The 23,554-nt window shown below is 45.6% G+C and overlaps 1 protein-coding gene across 1 annotated transcript in view; it reads left to right on the plus strand.

Annotated features, from left to right (window-relative positions):
- The window catches only part of Rps6ka5 (ribosomal protein S6 kinase A5), a 188,633-nt gene extending 182,620 nt beyond the window's left edge, over positions 1-6,013 (plus strand). Inside the window, exon 18 of the mRNA XM_027931659.2 lies at positions 1,837-6,013. The gene's annotated coding sequence lies outside the window, so the exon portion shown is untranslated. The remainder of the gene's footprint in view (positions 1-1,836) is intronic.
- The last annotated feature ends 17,541 nt before the right edge of the window (positions 6,014-23,554 follow it).

Below are 23,554 nucleotides of genomic sequence, written 5' to 3' on the forward strand. Positions count from 1 at the left end.
TGTTTCTTGCAAATAACACCGAGGTTCCAGCTTCACAGAAGGAACCTCCTTTGGGCCATTTTTTTCCCCAATGTTGAGGGTGTGTTCTGATGGTGCCCACATCCAGCTTCTTTTTTCGGCTGTGATCTAAAGGTTAATCCCTTCCTTTTGGTTGCATTGTCCTAACAGGACCACTGGGGCTTGTTTTAGACACACTTTTCTTTGGTGAGGCTTTTCTAAAATCTCTCTTATCCCACTTAGATTAACATCCTCTCAGGAGCAGGCCCCTCTGCTCAGCTAACTGAAATATTTTATTTATTCATGAAGTCGTTTGTAGCAGTTATCTTTTAATCAAACAGTACCTTTGAAATACCATAGAATTAATCCTACTCATGATTTCTCCATTTTACTTAAGTCAGAGGCTATATTGTCTCTTCAAGATAGATTTAAAGTATCTTTTTTCCTGAATAGTTTTTATGCATATGCATTGAACACATAAGTTTTATCAACACAAGAATAAATCTTTTTATTCAGTGATTGATGGATAGCTCTATCTCAAATAACTGCCTTTATTCCTGGCAAAAGCAAAGAAGAATTATCCTGGAGAAAAATAATTAGGCTTTGAAAACTTCAGACTGCTTTTATAGCAAATGTAAATAGAATTGTTTCAAACTGCAAATTGCTTTACATAAAACCTTAATCTGGAGGATGTATACTACAGTACAATAAAATCAGTACTTTTTATAATTTTTGAATACCACGTTTTAAAGGCATTTTTTAATAGTAGCTAGTGGTTGAAATTTTTTCCTTAATATGTTTAAACAAAGTGCACCTAAAATTGTAGGAACTCAGATAAGTATTTTGTTGCACTGTTAGTCATAGATCTTTTGGGGGCTGGGAAGTTAAAGATGCATTGTAGTTAAGTCAGTATATGTATATCTTTGATTTTGATATATCTTTTTGGTATTTGAGTAAAGTCTATACTGTAAAACTAGTCCAGATTTTTTTTTTTAATTTCATTATCCTTGCTTCTAAATCTGATGTCAGGATAACCAAACCCTGCTCACCTAAAAACCCAGAAAGCATTTTTTCTAATGGTGAATACATTGAGCAAAAAAACTTTAATTATTAAAAGTTCTAATTAAATTTTAAATTGTCATTATTTGAGTCATATGTATATTATGAAACCTAAAAGGAACAAATATTGGGGACTATTGGAGTTAACATGTAATCTTTATTATTTAGGCATTTAAAAAATTAGTTTTTGTGCTGGTTTCACATTAAATATTTTGAATGTTTGGTTATAGCAGTTGTAGTAAGAGTTTATTTAGAAATTATTAAGTTATAAATTATAATGTCAAGTCTTCAAGCTTCAAATCAGGCTCCTTGCACTATAATTACTTAAAATTAAGTTACATTAATAGTCTATCTAAATACATACCTTAATTTGGAGGAAAAATATTATTCTGGTTCTAGTTACATAAGTAGTAGTTCAGTTTTGTGAAACGTGCATATCCATGAGCTGGAGTGTAGACACAAATTTGGGACCTCACAACGTCTAATTAACAAAACCCATTCCTTAAATTTACCGTCTGCCCTCCCAGTGAGCCCCACCTGTGCTGAAGTGCTCTCTGGTACAAATGAGCAGTCAACCAAACGGTATGAGAAATCCACATTAGTTTGTTTTTAAACAAAAGAAATGGGGTAGTCAGACATGGTGACGCATGACTGTAATCCCAGTGACTGGGGAGGTTGGAACAGGAGAATCGAGTTTGTGAGGCTTTGTCTAAAAGAAAAAGAAAGAAAAAAAAAAGAGATAATAATTCAGTCTCATAATATCACCTTGGTTTCCTACAGACCTGGTCTAGCTGTAACAGGTGATGACGTTCCAGAGTTCCAGGATTACAGAATGACAAGCATATTTAGTCCTGTGCTGACATTCTGGGCTTCCTTTCATTGATTGGACTTGCTTTGCAGGCTTGATAATTTTCCTCCCAACAGAGGCTTACTGAAATGTACTTTTGTTTAAAGAATAAATATTTTTTAAATATTCTTTTAGTATTGGACACGATACCTTTATTTTATTTATTTATTTTTATGTGGTGCTGAGGATCAAACCCAGTGCCTCGCACATGCTAGGCAAGCGCTCTACCGCTGAGCCACAACCCCAGGCCTAAAGATAAATATTTTTTAACAATGGAGAAAATAAAACTCTCATGTCTGCCTCTCACGTCACAAACTCTAAATGAACAGTACTCCATGCTGCATGAGACACCTACCATATTAGCAGTATGCAAATGTAATAGGCTGTTTTTCCCTTAAATTTAGTACTCCACATTGAAAGTATTTTCACATCGTATCTTTTTTTTTTTTTTTTGGTACCAGGGATTGAACCCAGGGGTGCTTTACAGCTGAGCCACATCCTCAGCACTTATTTTATATCTTTGAGACAGGGGATTGTTAAGTTGCTGAGGCTGACCTCAAGCATGCACTCCTCCTGCCTCTGCCTCCCATGTTTCTGGGATTACAGGCATGTGCCACCACACCTGGCTCAAACCATATCTTACATAGGTGGGTTTCACACAATAGGAGTAAGACATAGGTGTCCGCTAACATTATAGGTATTTAAACATTGGAAATTAGTGGTTTGTTTATGAGCTATAGATTCCAGGAACCATTTTAGATGAAATTTCCATTTTTCAAAAACATGATATTGCAAAAAGGAGGTTGAAAGGCAGTTTACACTATATTTCTGGAATGACTGCAGATCTGCTGACTCAGCAAATCACTCAGCCTCTCTGTGCCTCTCTTTTTTCATCTGCAAAATGGAGAGAATTATACCTGAGCTTCCCTACCTCACCAGCATACTGAAGGACCAATTAAAGAAGAGGAGGGGCTGGGGATGTGGCTCAAGCGGTAGCGCGCTCGCCTGGCATGCGAGCAGCCCGGGTTCGATCCTCAGCACCACATACAAACAAAGAAGTTGTGTCCGCTGAAAACTAAAAAATAAATATTTTTTTTAAAAAATTCTCTCTGTGTGTCTCTCTCTCAAAAAAAAAAAAAGGAAAAAACTCAATCATGTGCATTGATCTCAAGCATGAACAGAACATAGAGTTGATACTTAAGGTTGCAGACTTTCTATTATATAGCAATTTAATTTAGTAAGTATTTTTCCCTGGTTCTGTAAGCAAATATTGGCTAGCATTTGAAAGTAGAAACTGAGACTAAAGTAGGTCTAAAATGAGAGTGATCTTTCATATTTATTATAATCAAATGGTATTAGTAAAAATTAATAGTGTATATTGTAGGTCTAGGTGTGGGTTTGAAATACTCCATTGCACACAGCTTGTTATTTGAGTCAGATCCATTTATTTGGGGGGGCTACCCGGAAAGCCAGATTAAATCACAGCCAGCAGTGTTTTAGCACATCTGAGTCTTAGAGTTGAGGGGCCTCAGCACTGGCCTAGAGCCGTTTCCTGCGAAGCAGGGCTCCTTCCTGGTGACCTCACCAGCAGGTGCTGTGCAGCCTCTTCCTGAAGACTTTTGGGAAAGCCGGGGCTGCTGTCTCACCACTTTGAAGGGCACCGTTTGTTCTAGAACTTCCTAAAACTTGGAATTAACCATGTGTTATTTTAGAAGACATAAACATTTTAAATTTGGTTTTCAATGTCAACCTTACTTAAAAGGCTTCGTAAATGTAACATTGTCTGGTTTGGTTTGGTTTCTCTCATAGTTCTCCCCAATGCATAAGTTGTTTTTCCCATTGTCTTAATCTGAAAATATTTTCTTTTTGTGTTTATGATGGCAAAGGGGGAGGGGCGTTTGCTTTTTAAATGGAACAGTCATGACTTTGGCTCTCCCTTACTAAGGCAACTAGATTGGTTACTGTCACTCACTTAATGGTCCTCCAACATGGGCAGAAGCATTTCATTCAGGTCAATGCCTGAGAAGCAATGCTAGCACCTGTGGGGAAGGAATCCAGGTTGGGAGCGCCCTTGGAGAAGGGAGCAAATCTGTTCCCAGAGCACACGAAGGTGCCAAAATGACCAGCATGCGTAGCTCCTCCTACAGCACTTAGTTCAGGGAGACTGGGGTTCTAGTGTACATCAAATGCTAGGTGAGAAGGCTGGGAAACAATGTTTCGATTGTCCTTTAGAGGAACAGGTATTGGGACATCACCTAGCGTTGGTGTTCAAACTCCACCCATTGTTGGGAAATGATTGTACCTGGTTTTGCCAACTGACCGCCATCAGCATCAACAAGTAAATTACAATAATGTAACACACACTGATAACCCTGCCTCCCACTGAAGAGAAGCTGTGCTGACCTTGCAGCTTTCCATGTTACCAGGTAACAGTATTGAGATGAGTCGCCAGAGCCCCTAAACCCTCAGCAGCAATTGCCCATGTGTACCCACCAAATTACCTACTTTAAACCATTTTCTGACCAGTTACATCACCCTCATAGCGGTCCAAGTGACTTGTCAGCTGAAGAATTCCACCCAGAATGAATGTATTTATAGAGAAAAGATCTGTACCCAGCGCCCTTTGTAAAATCTTCAATCGTGTGGGTGCATGTTTATTTCTAACCAAAACTTTGTTTCTGATTTCCAAGGGCTAGAGCTGAAGGTGTTTTTATAGCCTTTTGGTTGCTGGTTCTGTTAGTTGCCTGATAAGCAGGAGCTAATTAAAGGTTCCCAAAATATGAAAGGAGCCTCTACGTACTGGGACACAGGGCCGCCTCTGGCGCAGGTTCTCCTGTTAGAATGTGCCTCTGCTCGTCAGTGGGGTAGATGCTCCTGTTGGCAGAAGTCGCTTGCATTGGCCTTTCATTGATGTCCCAGCTCTCTGCCTGGTGTGGTGAGGTTCTTACCCGCCTCCCCCCTTCCTCTCTCCACCCTCCCCCAGTTTTTATTTTTAAAAGCAGTGTTACAAAGTGCATTTCTGTGAGTCCATTGACAGGGCTCCATTATTTTAGATGGCAGTTAGAACAGGTCTTTGACCCCTTTGAAAGCCCTTCAGGGCCAACCTTGACAAAGTCACTCCATGGTCATGAATCTTATTTTTATTTGCATGGGCTTTTTTTCGAATCCTTTCTAGAAGAATATGAGACATTCTTACAATATAAGGAATAAAATTGTTCTCACATCAAGGATCGGTCTATTTTGTATCTTCCTCTTATGTGCCATCTGCCATTATCTCTATTAACTCCCCCCTCCCCAAGGCAATGACATGTTTTGCTTGATACCTCCAACATTTAGTAAGTAGTAGCTTTCCTTTACCTGCTTTCCTGAATTCCATATTTATATGCTTTATGAAAGATTTTTAAAGTAGATTGATTCTAACAGGGCTAGAATCATGAAGTATTAAATTATAACGAACTTTTCCCCTCTTCTGAGGTTATTTAGGAGAACTACGTGTAATATGTTTCTTTTGTTGCTGTAGATATGCACTTATTTTAATGTCCTTGAAATGCTTTATTATAATGATAATTGATATGGCCTTTGTTTAAAAGTAAACTATCCCTGATAAATAATAAATTTTTATATTCTATTTATTGAAAATGTCCAGAATTCCACAGCTACTTGGCTTCAACCGTTATAAAGAGGCATGTACTTTTTCCCTTTGTGGACTTGAAGTTAGTTTACTTCTGGTTCAAGCAAGTCCGCATGAGTTTCATGTGGGCTTTAAAACACCCATGAATGAAAAAGTAAATGTAGGGGGCTGGGATTGTGGCTCAGCGATAGAGCACTCACCTAGCATGGACAGGACCCAGGTTTGATCCTCAGCACCACATAAAAATAAAGGCATTGTGTTGTGTCCATCTACACCAAAAAAATAAATATTAAAAAAAGTGAATGTATTTTAGAAATGTGATATTTTCTTCTTTGGAGAATTTGGCCAGAGAGCTTTATATATGGGCTTTATTCTTAACAAAGCAGTAAGGGCTTACTTTTTACCAACTTCTGTGTGTGTAAAGATGTACTGTTTGAGCTTTAAGGAAAGAATAAACTTGTCCACGTACAAACACCTGATATCTGACCTGGATTTGTGGGGGATTTCTTGGGGAAGTATGTTGTTGTTGTTGTTTTGGAATTAAGTTGGTTAAAATAAAAAAAATACACATCAGTCATTTTACATCTTAGAAGACTGGAGTTCATTGTGCTTGAATCAAGATGGCGGTGGCTGACTGAAGGTGGGGCTCGAGGAGGACGCTTGTCTGCTATGCTCTGGAGAGCACCTCAGAGGAGAGGGAAGCCACCCCTTAGGGCATGCTCTGATGGGCTCCTCTAGTTTTCCCCCATCACTCTCCCTGCATCCCTGGAGAAAAGGTCCTGAGCGGAGCAGACGAGAGGGAACACTGGGCCTTCATTGCCACAGCTCTTGGTGGCCTGCTCCCGGGCTCTGTGGTGAATCCCACCCACCTGATCTTCATTCCTCAGGCCACCCTCCTTCTTTCCCCCAATGGCCACGTAGCCCTCACACGTTGTCCTCTGAAGCTTGCCACAGATCCCTCAAGGCCAGCCTCTCTCAGGCTCCCTAAGAAACAGTCACTAATTTATTCTGGAGGCCTCATTAGTTGATGGAATAGCACAGACTCAGAGACTGTGTTAGTAATGTATTGCTGCATAACCCCCCCCCCCCCAAAACTTGGTGATTTAAAATGAGAGGCATTTATTATTTCACAATTCCTGTGGGTCATGGATTCGGGAGCAGCTTACCCAGGTGGTTCTGTTAGGTGGTAGCGAGCAATGAGCAGTGAGATGCCGGCAAGGTCACAAGTGTTCTTTAACTCAATTTAGGGTCCTTCTTTAAACTACTTTCAAAATAGGCGAGAAAACAAAGGGTGGTAGTTAATTTAGAAAATAAATAGAAGCTAAAGGAGCTAAATGGGAAATATGTCAAGAGAAAACGATTAATGGGACTAGCTCTTGACAGGGTCCCTTGATGTTGACATAAAGCTACGAGTTATGGCTAGAAGTGTCTCCAATTGTCTGGGAAGGAAGGTTCTTTTAGTGGCGCAGGCGCACTAAGGTAACTTCTGACCAGCGATTGACCCCAGTGCCCCCATTAACATGAGACTGACTTGAATGAATCCCCCCTCCCCTAAATAGGACAGCCACCATGACAGTTCCAGAGAGGACCTACTAAGGTCAAAAACCACCGCCTGATGTGAAGGAAGAGTTGACCATCTGAATGGCAAAGAGTAGAGAAGGTGGTCCCCAGGTCTCCTGGTCAACATCAAACAGTAATAAACTTGGGGACAGCATTTTCTCCTTTGTCATTCTCTGTTTGGAGAAGGCCCACTCTCTCCCTTGAGAGTGCTTTTTGCTTAAGCCTCACTTTATTTATTTTCACCTCACTTTCACTCCTAACAAAGTTCTCTTGCATGACTTTTGGTGTCAGACTTTAAATCTTCTTTGGTCAGAACACAAGAATTGAGGTTTGGAGTGCCAGCTCCCTGCTTTCCTGTGGCATTTCCAGCCCAGAGTCTCACGGCCTGCTGTCGAGATGGAGATGTTGGCCAGGGCTGCCATCCTTTGAATGCTCATCTGAATCTTAGACCTCAGAGACCATAACCTGTACCCATTACATCATCTAGAAGCCACCGACCAATTATAACCACACTTAAGGGGAGGAAACTTAGGCTCCATCTTTTATTTTTACTTAACCATTTATTTTTTGGTACTGGGTATTAAACCCAGGAATGCTCTACCACTGAGCTGCATTCCCAGCCCTTTTCATTTTATTTTGAGACAGAGTTGGCTAGGTTGCTCGGGCTGACCTCCAACGTTTGATCCTCCTGCCTCAGCCTCCTGAGTCTCTGGGATTATAGGTGTGCACCACTGCACCTGGCAAGGTTCCATTTTTTGAAGAGAGGAGTATGAAAGAATTTATAGATACATCTTAAAAGCCCCACAGGTCCTTACTCCTCCAACTGTGTGATGTAGTTTCTTCATCTCTAAAATGCAAACACGATTCCTTCATGAGTAGTTACATGGATTCCAGATGATGTGTGACCCTCCTAGCACAACCATATCTGCCAGTGTTTAATGAGCAATGGTGGTTTTTCCATTGGCCCAGAGAGAGGACCTGGGCCAGAGTCTGCTGGCAGTGCCATGAGGATGTGCTCAGGCAGGACAGGGTGAGTGTTGGGGCGGGACAGTCAGCTCAGGGAGCCTCACCTGTCACCACGTCCTGTGCTGCTCCTGGCTGGGCCTGGGAATGTGCAACAGGGCGTCAGTATGAAGTGCCTGCCTTTCGGCTAGAGGCCACCACTGTCTCTCTGCTTCCTGTCCCAGATGGAATAATGTCCCCAAAGATGTCCACATTGAAATCCCAGAACCTGTGGACATTCCACTTTGTTCGGAGAGAGGACATTGCAGCTGGGATTAAGGAAAGGCTGTCAAGGCAGAAGGCCATGCGCGATTGATTATCCAGGTGGACTGACGTAGTCACATGGGTCCTTACAAGAGGGAGGCAGGAGCTCAGAGCAGACACTCCTAGCTGTGAAGATGGTGGAAGGGACCCCAAGCCTAAGGACAATATGGTGTCTGCAAGTTGGAAGGGGCAAGGAAATGAATCCTCCCCCAAGGACCCTCAGGAAGAAGACCTGCTGCCACCTGACTTGGACCAGTGAGGCTGACTGGACTCTGACTCCCCAGTTCAGAAGACTCCGCCCCAGATGACACAGCCTGGGTGGAACCTAGGCTCCCTCTGCCCGGCACATAGTCAGAGGACTGTCCTCCAGGAGAGGCGGGACACAGGTGTAGCCACCACCACCACCCCAAGGACCCGTACCTATTGCCGAAGCTTCTGGGCCAGTACAGATAGGAGTTAGAAGCTCCCTTCTTACCCCCAGCACCCCTCCAGGGATGGCACAGGGCACTGAGAACACTGGGCCCTGATTGCCTCGCCCCGACCCCTAGGGCCAAGTTCCATGCATGTGCCAGAGACAGGCCAAGGAGACCCAAGGTACTGCCCCTTCACCCCTCCAAGCACTCAGCTCCTAGGGCAGAGTTGTCTGTCACTCAGAGGGAAGCATGCCACTGTCCTCAGTCCCCTCAGAAACCAGATTTCATGGTTGCTTAGGATTGGGGGTTTGGGAGAATGGGGGTGATGACTACAGAATACAGGGGGTTTTTGTTGTTTTGGTGACAAAAACATTATACATTAGCTGTGATGATAATTGTACATGTCTGTGAATATACTAAGAACCGGTGAATTGAATGGTATATAAATGATATCTCCAATAAATCTATTTTTAAAATAGATTTTAAAATCAAAAGGCATAAATGATGTTGTTTTTAGCCACTAGGTTCGTGGTAACTTGTTGCAGCAACTGCAGGGAAATGTATGCACCCCGTCCCCATCTCTCTCCAGCCCTGACTTGGGCCTTGAGGGACCCTGACCCCATTGCTGGGTGTCCCCTCCACCACACTCTCTTTGCTGTTTTTCTCCTTGGCAATGCATCACATTTGTCAAAGATGTATTTTTTACTTCTCTTGGGGATACAGCTTTACATCACATGCAAATGAATGCAACACAGGGACAGCTCTCAACAGCCAGGGACAATACAGGGCCATCTCCCAGTTCTCCCCAGGGCAGCTGCTTCTCCTTCCCATCTGAGTGGCACACTCAGGGCCAGTGCCGGGATCTTTTCTGGAGACATTTCATCCTGAGCTCCATCAACTAAAAGAAGATTTGGGAAATGAAAGAAATGCGTCCTGCAGCAAAACTGGAGGCCCCAGGTGGCCAGGTGTAAGGCTCTGCCTGCTTTCTGGGTGAGTCTGGGCTCCCTGCAGCGGGACCTGTACTTATTTGTTTATGTTTTGCATCAGGTTTGAAACTGCAGGATGTTTCTCTAGAGCTCTGTTTAAACTGCATGAATAGAAAAGAGCAAGGGCATGTTTTCTCAGTAGCATCCGGGGCCCACTCTCAACTTCCTGCCATCCTGCTGGCACTCAGCTCTGGGTTTCTTTTCTCAGTGGGGATGGAGTACCACTGAGCTATATCCCCAACCCTTTCTATTTTTTATTTAGTAACAGGGTCTCACTACGTGGCAGAGGCTGGCCTTGAACTTGTGATCCTCCTGCCTCAGCCTCCCGAGTAGCTGGGGTCACCTCACCAGGCTCTGACTTCTTATAGATCATAGCCACCCTCCTGCCTCCGGAGTCCTTGCTCTGCACTCTGTTCACATTCTCCTGTCTCTTTGTGGGCCCTCAAATCTCCTGCCCCAGGTGAAGTTTCTTTCACCACAAAGGATTGCCAGGGAACTGTGGGCTCTTGCACAACTCAAGGGGCCATGGCCCAGAGGAAGGGGCAATTGTCATACCCAGGATGACGTGGCGAGGACTCCTGAGTGTGCTTCGGCTCTGACTGAGGCAGATGTGATTCAGAAGTCTCAGAGCCAGCCCCACAGGTTTACAGCTAACCCAGACATGTGCTTGGCTATTTATAAAGAAGTAATCCGCAGGGTTAAACCGGGCAATACCCCAGGCCATGGACCGAATTGCCAAGTAGAGGTGTGGGGAGAAGGAGCTAAGCTCGGGCCACTGGTCACCACAGAGGGGTGGCTCTGACTTGCTGCTACCCTTATTACTCATCTACTTTAAAATGTTAGGTCACAAAAGACGCTGAGCCATGTACTCAGATTGAGTCAAGATAATGTATGCCGAGCATCCATGGATGTTTCTAGAAAATACTGACCATTTATCCTATCAAACGTGCATAGTCACAGGTGATACAGCTGAGCAAAACCACCAATCAGTACTTTCCAAATTGTGCCCAGTGATATTCTGAGGCTGCAGCTGGTACTGATGTGAACGTTAAGAAATCACAGGACACAGCCTGGGGCCACCCCCAGTCCCCCCACTGGTCAGTTTGGCTAAGCCACGAGTGACTAAGAAACAATGTCTGGGCCAGCCTGGCAAGAAGTAGCAATCAGCCTGTGGAGGAAGGTCTGGGGGAAACTCTGTCTTAAAATTTCACCTTTTCAGCAAGTTCAATTCCCGCCCCCCACCCCGCCCCACCCAATATTACATGAGTTCAGGCCACTGGAAGTCAAATCTTCGGGCCCATTTCCTTATCTGTAAAGTAAGGATAATATTATGGCTGCCCTTTGGTCACTTTCTGCAGGCCCTCAGACTCCAAGAGACTGGAAAAATGGCTTGGGGTAAGTCTCTATGGTGTGAAGTTTACATAATATATTTGAGTACTCTAAAATTATAGTAGCTATGAATAGATTGTGATAATTGAGGGACAGTCTGAGGTCACTAATAGAAGCAGCTTAGAGGCAGGGCCTGAGCTGGAAGAACCAGCATGACATGCAGAACGGATGCAGTTGACCTCAGCCAACCTCACAGCTGCACCTCCTTCCCGCTCCAGTGTGGTTCACTAGGATGAGGAAGGGGTGCAGGGGGCCTCAGCTCAGCCTGGAGCAATGGCACACACCTGTGATCCCAGCTTCTCCAGAGGCTGTGGCAAGAGGATCACAAGTTCAAGGCCAGTCTGGGTGACTTAGCAAGACCCTGCCTCAAAGTAAAAAATGAAAAGGACTGGGGATGTAGCTCAGTGGTAGACCACCCCTGGATTTAATCCCCGGTACCAAAAATAAAAAGGGAAAAAAAAATAGTCCTCAGCTCAATATGCAGGGCTTCCCAAATTACTCATGGTGACCCATTTTGGGTGCAACAAATATAGTCAGAGTGATAATAATTATTAGTGATGTTATAACAACTATTCAATATCTTACCAGATCAAACACAGAAATCTGTGTTTAATTTTGTATCACCTTGAATTGCCAGTGATTCACATGAGCAAATTGCAAAACTCTGATTTAGAGTTTGGGGCTCTTTAAGGAGGGATTTACACTGGAAGCCCCAACTATTTTCCTGGTGTCTTATTTCTTGAGCTTAGTGAAAACACGCAGGTGTTTATCACAGTATTCCTAATACCTTTCCACATGACTGGAATATTTCCTAATGACTTTTTGAAAGACAACATGAGCTGAGTTCCACCAGCAAATAGCAGCCAGTTCTTGGTTACACAACCTGGAGAGGAGGAACAGCTATGTGAGAGAACAGATCTGCACATCATTTTTTTCATTAAACACATGTAGAACATTCCTGAACAACTGGTACTGGAGTCCACACTGAGCCCACTAAATGGTTAGACAAGATGGCCCAGGATTAGCATTTTAACCCAGATGCCCCACAGGGTGCTTTGGTGGACTGTGCCAAGTTCAGTTGGAGTGCTGTGTGCAGGCTCTCAGGCCTTTAGAGGCACACAGGCCTTGTGGAACTGAATCCGTCCACAGGTGCTCCTGAGCAGGTCCCCCTGTGCCCTATTCTAAATATGAAGAGAAGGAGATTCTAAGATCTCTGTTAATCTGACCAAGAAAGCAGAGAGAGGTCTCCCCACTGTGGGTGTTCACGGCACCCTTGCTTCTATTCGCAGTACACGCAGCCCCAAGGCCAGCATCTCTCTCCTGGTCTGGGTTCTGGACAGTTTCCTCAGTATCCCTGAGTGCTGGTCATGTTCTTTAAAATTTCCAACTCTAATGGACATAAAAATCATTTACTACAATCCCACTCACATAATGACTTCAGGTATTATCTTCAGACATTTTGTCGTGTTAAAAGGCAGTTCTTTAAGGACAAAGGGGATGTTTTGGGGAAGGAAGGGTGAGGCTCTGGCATGGGCGCCTGTAAGTGTAAAAGCAGACCCGTCTTACAGGCTTAGTTAATGTGGTAAAGTTTTTGAGCCCTCCACTGGAGCAGTTTCTGGTCAAGTCTTTCAGGGTGGTGCTGGGAAACTGGAGCCAGACTGTGGTCCAGGAATTCTGGCTTTCATGCAGGAGATGATCCTGCAGGAAGCTGAGCCCTGATTCCCAAGAGTCTCTGAGAGAAGAATCAAAGATCTCTGACTGCAGAAACCAAATGCCTCAGGAGCCTCTGGGACCCAATAAATCTGGCTTCTGGCCTCTTTCAAACATGGCTCTGCAGCTAAGGAACAAAGAGAAGCAGGCAGAATGAGACCTAATATTCCTAAAATGGCAACAGTTCTCAAACTGATTGACAGACTCATCTCAGTCCCAATCAAAATTACAGCTTCCAAGGTTTGCAAAAATTAAAACACCAATCCAAAGTTTTATTCAGAAATGTAAGGGACCCCAAATAGTCAAAATAATCATATAAAAGAAGAAAAATATGGTACACTCCTGTAATCCCCAAAACTCGGGAGGTTGGGGCAGGAGGATTGCCAGTTCAAAGACAGCCTCAGCAACTTAGCAAGACCCTAAGAAACTTATCGAAACCCTGTCCATGCCCTGCCCCCCCCTCCAATTTTTTTTTAATTAAAAGGGCTAGAGATGTGACTCAGCACCCCTGGGTTCAATCCCTAGTACCAAAAAAAAAAAAAAAAAAAAAAAGACGGAGGAGGAGGAGAAAAACTATATTAAGAACTCACTTTCCCAACTTCAAAAGTTTTTCCAAAGCTACAACCATCATGACAATGTGATACTGACATAAGCATAGCTATACAGATCCAGAGTTTAGAAATAATCCAAAAGTTATGATCAACTGTCATGAGCAAGCTCTGTTGTTAACAGACAAAATATGTTGTGTCTTTTGACAATGTCAGAATTTTTTATTCCAGTCTTAATTTCTAATATTTAAAATGCTGAAGTCACACATCACATTTGACACAATTATTTATCGTGTCAATGAAAGGCTAAGAAAGAGTTAAGGCAGCCACAGGGGTTGAGAGACTGGGCTGAGAGCAGACGCCTAAGCAGAGGGTCCCTAAAGGTGGTCAGATAAGATTAGAACAGGCCCAGGAATTTGTTCAGGGCTCAGAGCTGTCAAAGTGCAGCAGCTTATTCTAGGCCAAAGTCCAGAAAGCACAGTGTCAGCTTGGAGTGGGACTTGCACGGTTTCACAGTCGGGAAAATCGGCAGTCTACTGAAGTCTGAGGCCGGAGATCCAGAGGTTCATCACTGGGCTGATTTTCCCAGGCAAGGCTCATGAGGAGTGACCAGGTGTTAGGGTTGGGGTGCTACCATATCCAGTCTCTGGGTGCCCCTCCTTTTATAAGTCTCGAGTGAGGGGGTGCATCACTGGGTAGTCTGGTGTGCTTGATAAGCTTGTCAACTCTGATATGAGTTTGATACACCTCTGCATCCAGGTGCTTCTGATTAAATCTCATGAATTCACACATATCCAGTGGCCATTCTCAATTGCACCATTAGTTTATCCGTTTGTGCCTTATGGTTATGCCAGGAAGATGGTAGTTGCTTACTTATGCAAAACAAGGTATGGAGTCATTCCACCTCAGCTCTTAAACTCAAAATGGATTAGCTTATGGCAAGCTACAAAACAGGAGAAACAAAGGTGTAGGTACAGCCTGAGAAACAGCCGTTCTACACATCATGGAGAAACTCAGAGAAGAGCACATCTGTTGATTTTTGACAAAGACATTGAGATTATGCAATAAGGGAATGAGTAGTCTTTTTAATAAATGTGCTGGAAGAACTGGATATCGACATGCAAAAAAAAAAAAAAAAAAAAGAATTTGGATCCTTACCTCACACCAATCACAGAAAATTATTTCCAAATGGACCACAGACCTAATCATAAAAATCCAGACTACAGATTTCTTAGAACACATAGGCATGAATCTTCATGACCTTGGATTAGGTAGTGGTTTCTTAAGTCAGACCCAAAAGCATAGGTGACATAAGAAAAATATTAGATAAATTGAACTCCATTAAAATTAACATCTGGGGCTGGGGATGTGGCTCAAGCGGTAGCGCGCTCACCTGGCATGCGCGGGGCGCTAGGTTCGATCCTCAGCACCACATAAAAATAAAATAAAGATGTTGTGTCCACTGAAAACTAAAAAATAAATATTAAAAAAATTCTCTCTCTCTCTCTTAAAAGAAAGATTAACATCTTCACTTCAAGACACTATCAAAAAGGTAAAAAGATATTCCACAGAATGGGGAGGGGATATTTGCAAATAACATATCCAATAAGGGATTTGTATTTAGAAAATACAAAGAACTCTTATAACTCAATAATAATAATAATAAATAACCCAATTTAAAAATGTGCAGAGAGCAGGTGTGGTGACGCACATCTGTAATCCCATCAGCCCAGAAGCCTAAGGCAGGAGGATCATGAATTCAAAGCCAGCCTCAGCAATTTAGCAAGGCTCCAACAACTCAGTGAGACCCTGTCTCTAAATAAAATATAAAAAAGGGTTGGGGATGTGGCTCAGTGGTAAAGCGCCCCTGAGTTTAATCTCTGGTACAAATAAATAAAAATAAAAAATGAGCAAAAGAGTCAGAATTATCCAAAGACAGGCAAATGGCCAACAGACACATGAAAAATTGCTCCAAATCATTAGTCATCAAGAAAATGAAAATCAAGCCTAGCTCAGTTAAAAAAAAGTTTTTTTCAAGAGCAATTTGAATACTCCAACAATGTGTACAACTACAATAATAGCATGTGGTAACAACTCTAACTATATTTTAATAAAGCTTAATAAGAAAGCTTTAAAAAAAAAAAGAAATTGAAAACCAAACCCACAATGAAATACCACTTCACATAGCGAACATAGAAGATGGGAGTGTGATATTACGAAATATATATTTGATCTTCATCCCAGTTTCCTGGCAAACAACACCGAAAATTCTTGAACTCCTCCAAGTGTTAAGTGTCTTTTTGTATGCTGATGAGTTGATTGATGGCTGAAGTGCCAAAAAGATGTTCTTCCTGGAACTTGCGGACAGCTGAACTTGGAGCTTCCTCATGGAGGCTGTGACATACCTGGTCCTGTGCACCTCTTCATCTAAGTCCTTGGTCATACCCCTAAAATGAACCAGTAAATGTGTTTCCCCGAGTTCTAAGAGCCAGTCTACAAATGAATGGAATCTGAGGCAGCCTTGTGGAACCCTGATTTGTAGCTGGTTGTTTGAAACACAGGTCAAATTACTTGGGACTTGGCACTGGTGTCTGGGTGGGAGGCGGTCTTGGGGACTGAGCCCACAACATGTGGGATCTGATACTATGTCCAGGTGAGTAGTGTCCAAACTGAACTGTAATAGAGGAGACCCGGCTGGAGGCCACCTCGGAATTAATCATGTGCTTTTTGCTGGGGGGAATCCCACCCACTCTGAGGTCCCAGAAGTCTCTGGTGTGGGCTGTTGTGCTGTGACAGCAGAGGAGGAAGAACTGCTTTTCCTACAAAGCGGGGAACGGGAAGCCTCTCTCATATAGTGCTGGGGAGAATGTGAAATGGTGCTGCTGTTGGGGAAGACTGTTTGCTAAGTCCTCCAAAGGTTAAACGTAGAGTCACCGTGAGACCCTGCTAGCCTACTCCTGAGTATGTGCCTAACCAACATGATGCTGATGTTTACACAAAAACTTGTATACAAATGTACAGGGCAACGTGGAGACAGGGACTGCATAGGGACAGAGGGCAGTGTACCTGTGTGCCTGGACTCTTGCCTGAGAGTAGCCACCAGGAGACTTGGTGTGTGCCACCCTCAGCCAGTGCGGGATTTGCATCAGTGAGGTCAGGGTGCCCTGTATGTGTTCCCCCTGAACAGCTGCAGGAGCTTATCTTTAGCACAGGGCGAAATGCTGGAGGCGAGTACACCTAAAGCCACCGACAATCCCACTCCTGCAAGTCACCAATGCAACGCGCTTCCTTATTTCACCCGGGATGCCAGCCTGAGTCTGGTCATGAAAGAATTCCCCACGCAAAGACACTTCGCCGGGAGAATTCCAATTTTATTGCAGAAAGCTGTGTGCTTATATAGAACTAAGGGGGAGATGGTAGGGCTTAGATAAATGGCAGGCAACCCGTTTATTGACAAGTTCTTTCAGATATCAGCTCCGGAGCCCAGGAATTAGTTCTCATTGGGGCTAAGGTTCCCCGCCAGCGAGATTTGAAATTGGCGCCGGCGGGAGAGTTCACACGGGCGGGAACTTTGCGCGCCACTGCAGAAAAGAAGAAGGTAGGAAGAAGAGGTCCTTAGGCACCATGTTGGGGTTTTTCTCTGGGGTATGGCTGCCGTTTATACTTTTCCCAACCAGGTCAGAGCTGTCCCTCCCTTCCTAAATGCAAGCCCTGGTAAAAGTCTTCCCTGACTCAACTGCATTTCCATTGCCATCTGGTCAAAAGCCCCCTCCATGCCCAGCATCAGTATCACCGAAAAAAAATGGAAATAACCCAGTATCTATCAACTGAGGAATGGAGGAGCCCATGCGGTATCCATACAATGGAATATTTTATTATTTGGCCATAAAATAGAATCAAGTTCTGATGCATGCTACAACATGGAGGAACCTTGAAAACATTAAGTCAAAGAAGCCGGTGGGAAAAAAATCCATTTTATATGTTTGGAATAGGCAAATCCATAGTAACAAAAATTCCTAGGCCTAGGGGGTTGGGGGGAAGGGAGCAACTGTTAATGACTATGGGGGTGACTGAATGCTCTAACTTTGACTCTGGTGATGGTTGCACAACTCTGTGAACATACTGACAACTTTTTTGTTTGTTTTTTGGTCCTGTATACTGACAACTTTTGAATTGTCCACTCCACACGGGGAACTGTGAGCTGATTTATATCTCAATAAACTTTTTTCAGTCACACAATTCAAGCCTAGTACCCAAACGTTGTAGGAGGCGGGTGACCTCTCAGCAAGACCTTCCATTCAGTAAATGCTCCTTCATTCAAAAGCTGGATGGCGTGCCAACCACGTGCCTGTGACATGAGGAAGTTAAAGGGACCAAGACCCAGTCTGTCTGGAGAAGTAAACGTATCCCCAAAGCCTCCAGCAGGGGAGGGATCGTGGGCACTTGTTCCAGGAAAAACACAAAGGATAAGAAAAATGACTAAAGGAAAAAGCTAGAAACCTCACCTTGCTCCTTCCCTGGGGGCTCTCAGAAGACAAGCCCACTGAGCAGCTCTAGGGACTGGAGCTAAGGCCTAGCCCCTGGTCACTGGCATCCTGGGGTGGCAGGGAGATGAAGGCAGCCCCATGGGGTCCCGGGGTCCACGGCTGGGGTGAATGAGGGGGTTATGGACAAAGGGGATGCCCTGTAGGATGTTCGAGGGACAGGCCTGGTCTGTGCACCCAGGATGGAAAGTGCTATAGGAGAGCTTCGTCCTGCTTCCCTGTCTTTCCAGATGGTGCTCTCAGGCTCTGTGTGCGGGCAGATGCCTCCTGGGCTTGTCCACATGCACAGGTGTCCACACAGCACTATGTGAGGTCGATGGCTAAGGAGGAGGTGACAGAGCTGCAGCCCAGTCTCCCGAGCTGGCTTACTCCTGTCCTCAGGTTCACACGAGGCAGGCCTGACAAGGCTGAGGTGTAGGAGCCTGTACGACCCCCGGCAGAAAGGTGGCCATCCCTGGGCTGCTGGCACTGTGCGGGGGACAGTGGACTGTTGGGCCCGCCCTGCCCCAGCTTGCTTCCCACCATCTCGTGGCCTCTTCCTCCGTCCCTAGGGCTCCCAGGAATCCTGATCCCCAGGCAGAGCTTCCCCCCATGGGAAAACAGCAGCTTCCGGAGAGTCCATTCCAAGGTCGCAGAGATGGGAGGGCCAGTCCCTCTGCAGTTCCTCATGGCCACTGGAGGCCTGAATGTAAGAGCTATGTTGGGGGGGGCAGGGGTACTTTAAGCTCCATCTTTCATTGAAAGAAGGTTTTTAGCCCTAGTTAAAACACTGAGAGATGAAGGACAGTTTTCTAAGTGAGAGAAGCACCCTGAGGCTTTGTAATCAAACCAGAAAAACCTGACTTCTGTCTTCCCTAAAGTAACCTCCCTTTTCCACTGACAGGATAGAAACCCCCGAGTTTCTTGAGTAAAATGCTCAGAAAGTAGCAAAAGGAAAGAAGTCTGACTTGCAAGGAAGCCTGCAGCTGTTCACAGTTCCCATGACCCTCTAACTCCTGCAAGTAGCTAAGCGGCAGGATGCCCCCGCCTGACCCAGTGGTGTGACTCACTTCCCGCTGCCAACTTGTGACTTGGTCTGAAGGAAAACCTTGCTGCAGTGGCCGAACCTCGCCTGCTCTTCTCCACCCTCGGCCCATGCCTTAGCCTGATGCCATCCCTCTACAGGGGCGCCTGTACCCTCTTCTGCCCAACTGGTCCTTGTTTCTACTATAGGAATCCTCCTCCATCAGTCCAGTCTGCTACAAGCCACAAAACTTTACCCCCAGCTGATTCAGGTGAAAAGACACAGGGGCTCACAGTCTCTGGAAGGAGGGGCCCATACTGAGAGGCCCAGTGGCAGGCAACAGAGGCAGGACTTGCCTTCAGGACTGGCAAGGAGACAAAGTGCTGCCACCCCAGCTGGGCAGGAACACGCAGGTGCACGGCCTGCCCCCCATGCAGCTTCCAAAACAGCTGAGACCTGGGACGTCTCTAGAGTAGAATGGCTGCCCCACTCCTACACCTGGTCTCTGAGGGCGTGGGCCTGGCCACACTGAGGCTATGTGTTTTCGGGGAGTCGGACACAGCAAGCACCTGGCACTTTCAGTTTCTGCAGGAGGAGGCTTCTGTCTCATGAGGTGGGGGACTCTCACACGCAGGAAAGATCGAGATCCCAGGAGGCTATAAAGCATAACAAATGGCCACTCAGCTTCCTGTAATAGGGCCATCTCACGCTGCGCCTTCTGCTACCTGCTTTCCCTGGCCAGCCAGTCACCCAGTCTGCACACAGTACTTAGGACTGTATTTCCTCTGGGCCTTGGACTGCAGCAAAAGAGAGGCTGTCGCAGGTAGACACGCCTTTCAAAAGACATTTGGGTGGGGTGAGGGCCGATGTCATGCCCTCAGCAAGAAACATTCAAACCACTCCTTCCCCTGGAACTCATCAGAAAACAATGTCCCAGAATAGACAGTGCTGTCAGCTTCTTTCTGCTGACCACAGACTATTCTGGACAGTTTTTGAAAATGAAACTGATTTATTAAAAGCCCATCACAGGAGACAACAGGGCCCCATGTTGACTACTGCTATGCTGTGGGGAGTCTGGGGCTGTGATCCAAAGTCATGAGTGTGAGTCCCCAGAGGTTGCAGAGAGGCCTGAGCTCAGTTCTGTTGTTCCCCTTGCCCCACTGCCTGGCCACACAACCTGGTCAAGTCACTTGGGCCTCTGTAAAACAAAGCTGGGGTTGGGTGTTCCCATTATGGGGGCGAGGGTCTCCATGGGGAAGTCAAAGGTGATTGATCAACCAGTAGAGGTTGACTCAGTGTCCTTAATCAATGTTTGGATTAAAACAAAGCAAAATAAACCTATCCTCCGCTTTCACCCAATGAGGGCTGCCCCAGATCATCCACCCTGCCTCTCCGGTGGGTGAGAGCTCCTTGTTCTGGACATTTTCATTTCTCTCTGAAGGAAGAGACCGGGTCTGATTCATCGCGTCGCTTGCTGTTCCCAGGGTGAAAAAAAAAAAAAAAACCGCTGGGAGAAAGCGAAGACCCGCTCCTGGCCCGGGCTGTCCTCTCGGGCCGCCACCAGCGCCGCCACTCCGCCCCGGCGCCGAGTCCCGCGGAGGAGCCGCCAATGGTGTGCCGAGGAACTCCATGACCTCATCAGCAGGCTCTCCCATTGGCTGTGCGCTGGGTCCGCCCACTCCCTTGAAGCTGGGAAGCTGCAGAGCGGGCACGGGGGCTGGAGGCAGATGGGCACCTGGAGCAGGTCTGCAGGTCTTGAAGGCATCTCTCTTCATCAACGGGCCCCGTAGGGGGAAATTTGGTTTCTGACAAAGAACGGAGACTGCCTTTCAGCCAGCTGCGGCAAAAGTGCTGGTTTCCTCCGCTGACCTGTGACTGTTGTGCTGCTGGGAAATAGCCGGCGCCTTCATTCCCCCCCTTTTCTTTCTTTAATATCTGGCAGATCACACTTAACTACCCACTTACTTTAATGTTGTATTTCAACGACTTTTCTCCTGCTTCTCAGTGGGCGAATTTTTCACGCTGGACCTTACTGTGGGCTGATAATCGCCAACTCCTCACTTTTAACCTGGGAACTAATTGACTCCAGAGAAGGATTATGACTTTCACAAGGTCACACAGCAAGTCGGTTACAGAGATAAAAATCAAATCCAGGTCTCAGACACACGTACACACAGTGTGCTGCCCAGAGCTCAGACGAGGAATGGTGCTTGGTGGGAGAACCCACATAACAATAATGGATAACCTCAGTCTCCTCACATCCTATCAGCTCTCACCCTGATAGGAGAGAAACTAGGGCAGGAGCCCAGGGCAATCTAGACTAGCACCCTCATTGTACCAATGAGGAGACTGGCAGATACCTCATTGGTGAGCAGTGCTTGACCTAAACTTCCTTATCAAATGATGACCCCCCCCAAACACACACACACACACACACACACACACACACGGAATGAGACACCTTCCTAGTCTCCAGGAAAAGGTCTGCGTAATCAGCATTGTTTTTTAGTGTTTCAAGTATTTGATGTGTGTGTGTATGTGTGTGGGGTAATTAAACAATCCAAAGCTCTGTGCTTTGTGAGGTCATATATATATATATATCTCCATTGCAACTGTTTTGAACAACAGTTTGCAGAAAAACTGACCAAGCTGTGGAGTTATTCTCATCTGATAGGGTGAGCTGGGGCTGGATGTGACTGAACAGTGAGACTCTATTTTTAAAGTCCAGGGTTTTTTGTTGTTGTTTTGTTTTTTAAGAACTCAGGACCACTCTGTTAAATGGTGAGAACTGGTGAGACCAGACCTGAAGTCCTTTTTCAAGACTTAGGGGTTGCCTCTTCTAGGAAGACTTCTGTCTTAGTGCTCCTCTTGGGTAACTGCAGAGCTGTTGCTCACTTGGTCCCTTTCCCCTACAGGCAGGGAGTGGCTTGAGGGATGGAGGCATACTCCATACAGTCTTGGTCTACAGAGCCTGTATCTGGCACATAGTAGATGATCAAGAAATGTTCCACTGAACTGTGGAAACCTTGCATGCTAGTGGCCGTGAGCAGGGGGAGATCTTGAAATTCCTAACAGAAGCAGCTTCCGTGTCAGTGAGACTCCTTTTAGTGGTAGGTAAAGTGTTTGGAGTGAAAACTTCAAAACTGTTTGCTAATACAACTCCCAAGGGACAACATGGCCCCTGTGTTTCCCTGGTTCCTGAGTTCGCTTTAAAACTCCTGATGTGTGAACCAACATCATATGTGTGTGTGTGTGCGCACTCATACTGGGGATCAAACCCAGGGCTTCGTGCGTGCCAAGCACACACTCCACCACTGAGCCATACCCCCAGCCCAGCTGAATCATTTCAATCAAACACTCCATGTATTTTCTTCCATGTCTGGGCTGCTAGGAAACTCAGAGATCAGTCTGGGGTCCCTCTTAGGAGCAGTCTCCTCCTTTTTGGCAGTACAACCTTCTCCCCCACATCTGAGTAGTTTTTGACCTCTACTTTGATGTTCCTTTACACACATAGGTAGGTGTTTTGTCATAAGCTCACTCTCTGCTTTCTGGGAGCAGATAGACCAGGAAAGTGTCCTCAGAATGCTGAGTATGAGAAAAACACTCACAAAGCTTCCAGAATCAATTTGATTGCTATGGAATCCAAAGCCAAAGGAAGATTGGCCTGAATGGAGAAGAGAGAGAAAACCTCACAGAGCTGGTCCAGCTTCATCCTGGGAGGGGACACAGACTGCAACACTTGGACACTCTCCCCACTGGAGAGCTGGGCTTAGCAAGAGACAGGATGGCAACCTTCTTGATGCTTTCTCCTCTCTGGTTACAAGTTCGTACCCACTAAGCACAAATGATTTGGGCTTTGCATGTATCATGATGCTGGAAGCAGGGTCTCCTGGATCTGAAAACTGGGGGTGGTTTTCAGTGTACAAGGGGGTTGGCATGGGTTTCAAGCGGTGTAGACATAGTACCCTGGAGCACCAACACACTTCTAGACTTTCAAAGCTAAAAGCCACCCTCCAATCAGGGTTCCCACATGTGGGTCATGCCATGCTGGGGTCCTTCCTGAGTGGCCACAGCTTTCTGCATCTAGCTACCCCTGGCAGTTGACAATAGGTGGTGAATTCAGAATACCAGCTCTGGTGCCTGCAATGACATCACCCTGCAAGTTCCCCACTGGTTTGTCCCTACAGTGGAAACCAGGCTTCCAGGCAGCTTTCGGTGGCCCTTGTGAAGAAAGTCAGGGAAACCCTGGGGTATTGTAAGGGGAGGGACACAGAACCATCTTGAATTCATCCTCAGAAACCTTGCTCAAAACAGTGGCAACCATGTGGCTTTTATGAACAGCAGCCTTGTTCATGGAAGCACACCAGGCATTGGGGTTTGATAAAGCCGCAGGATGGGCCACCCGGCGGGACATTGCCATGGCAGGGAGTATTACACACCAGAGGACAGGAGGAGCGGCTGTGTGCACCAACAGGACACACTCAGGAACAGAATGAGCGAAAAAGCAAGCGACAGAACCTGACACCATTTCAGGAAGCTCAAAAGCAAGCGAAACCAAGCAGTGCCTTGCATGGGGTTCCATGTGACATGCGTATTACAAG

This window comes from Marmota flaviventris, chromosome 2 (genome assembly GCF_047511675.1).
Source record: "Marmota flaviventris isolate mMarFla1 chromosome 2, mMarFla1.hap1, whole genome shotgun sequence".
Classification (NCBI taxonomy): domain Eukaryota; kingdom Metazoa; phylum Chordata; class Mammalia; order Rodentia; family Sciuridae; genus Marmota; species Marmota flaviventris.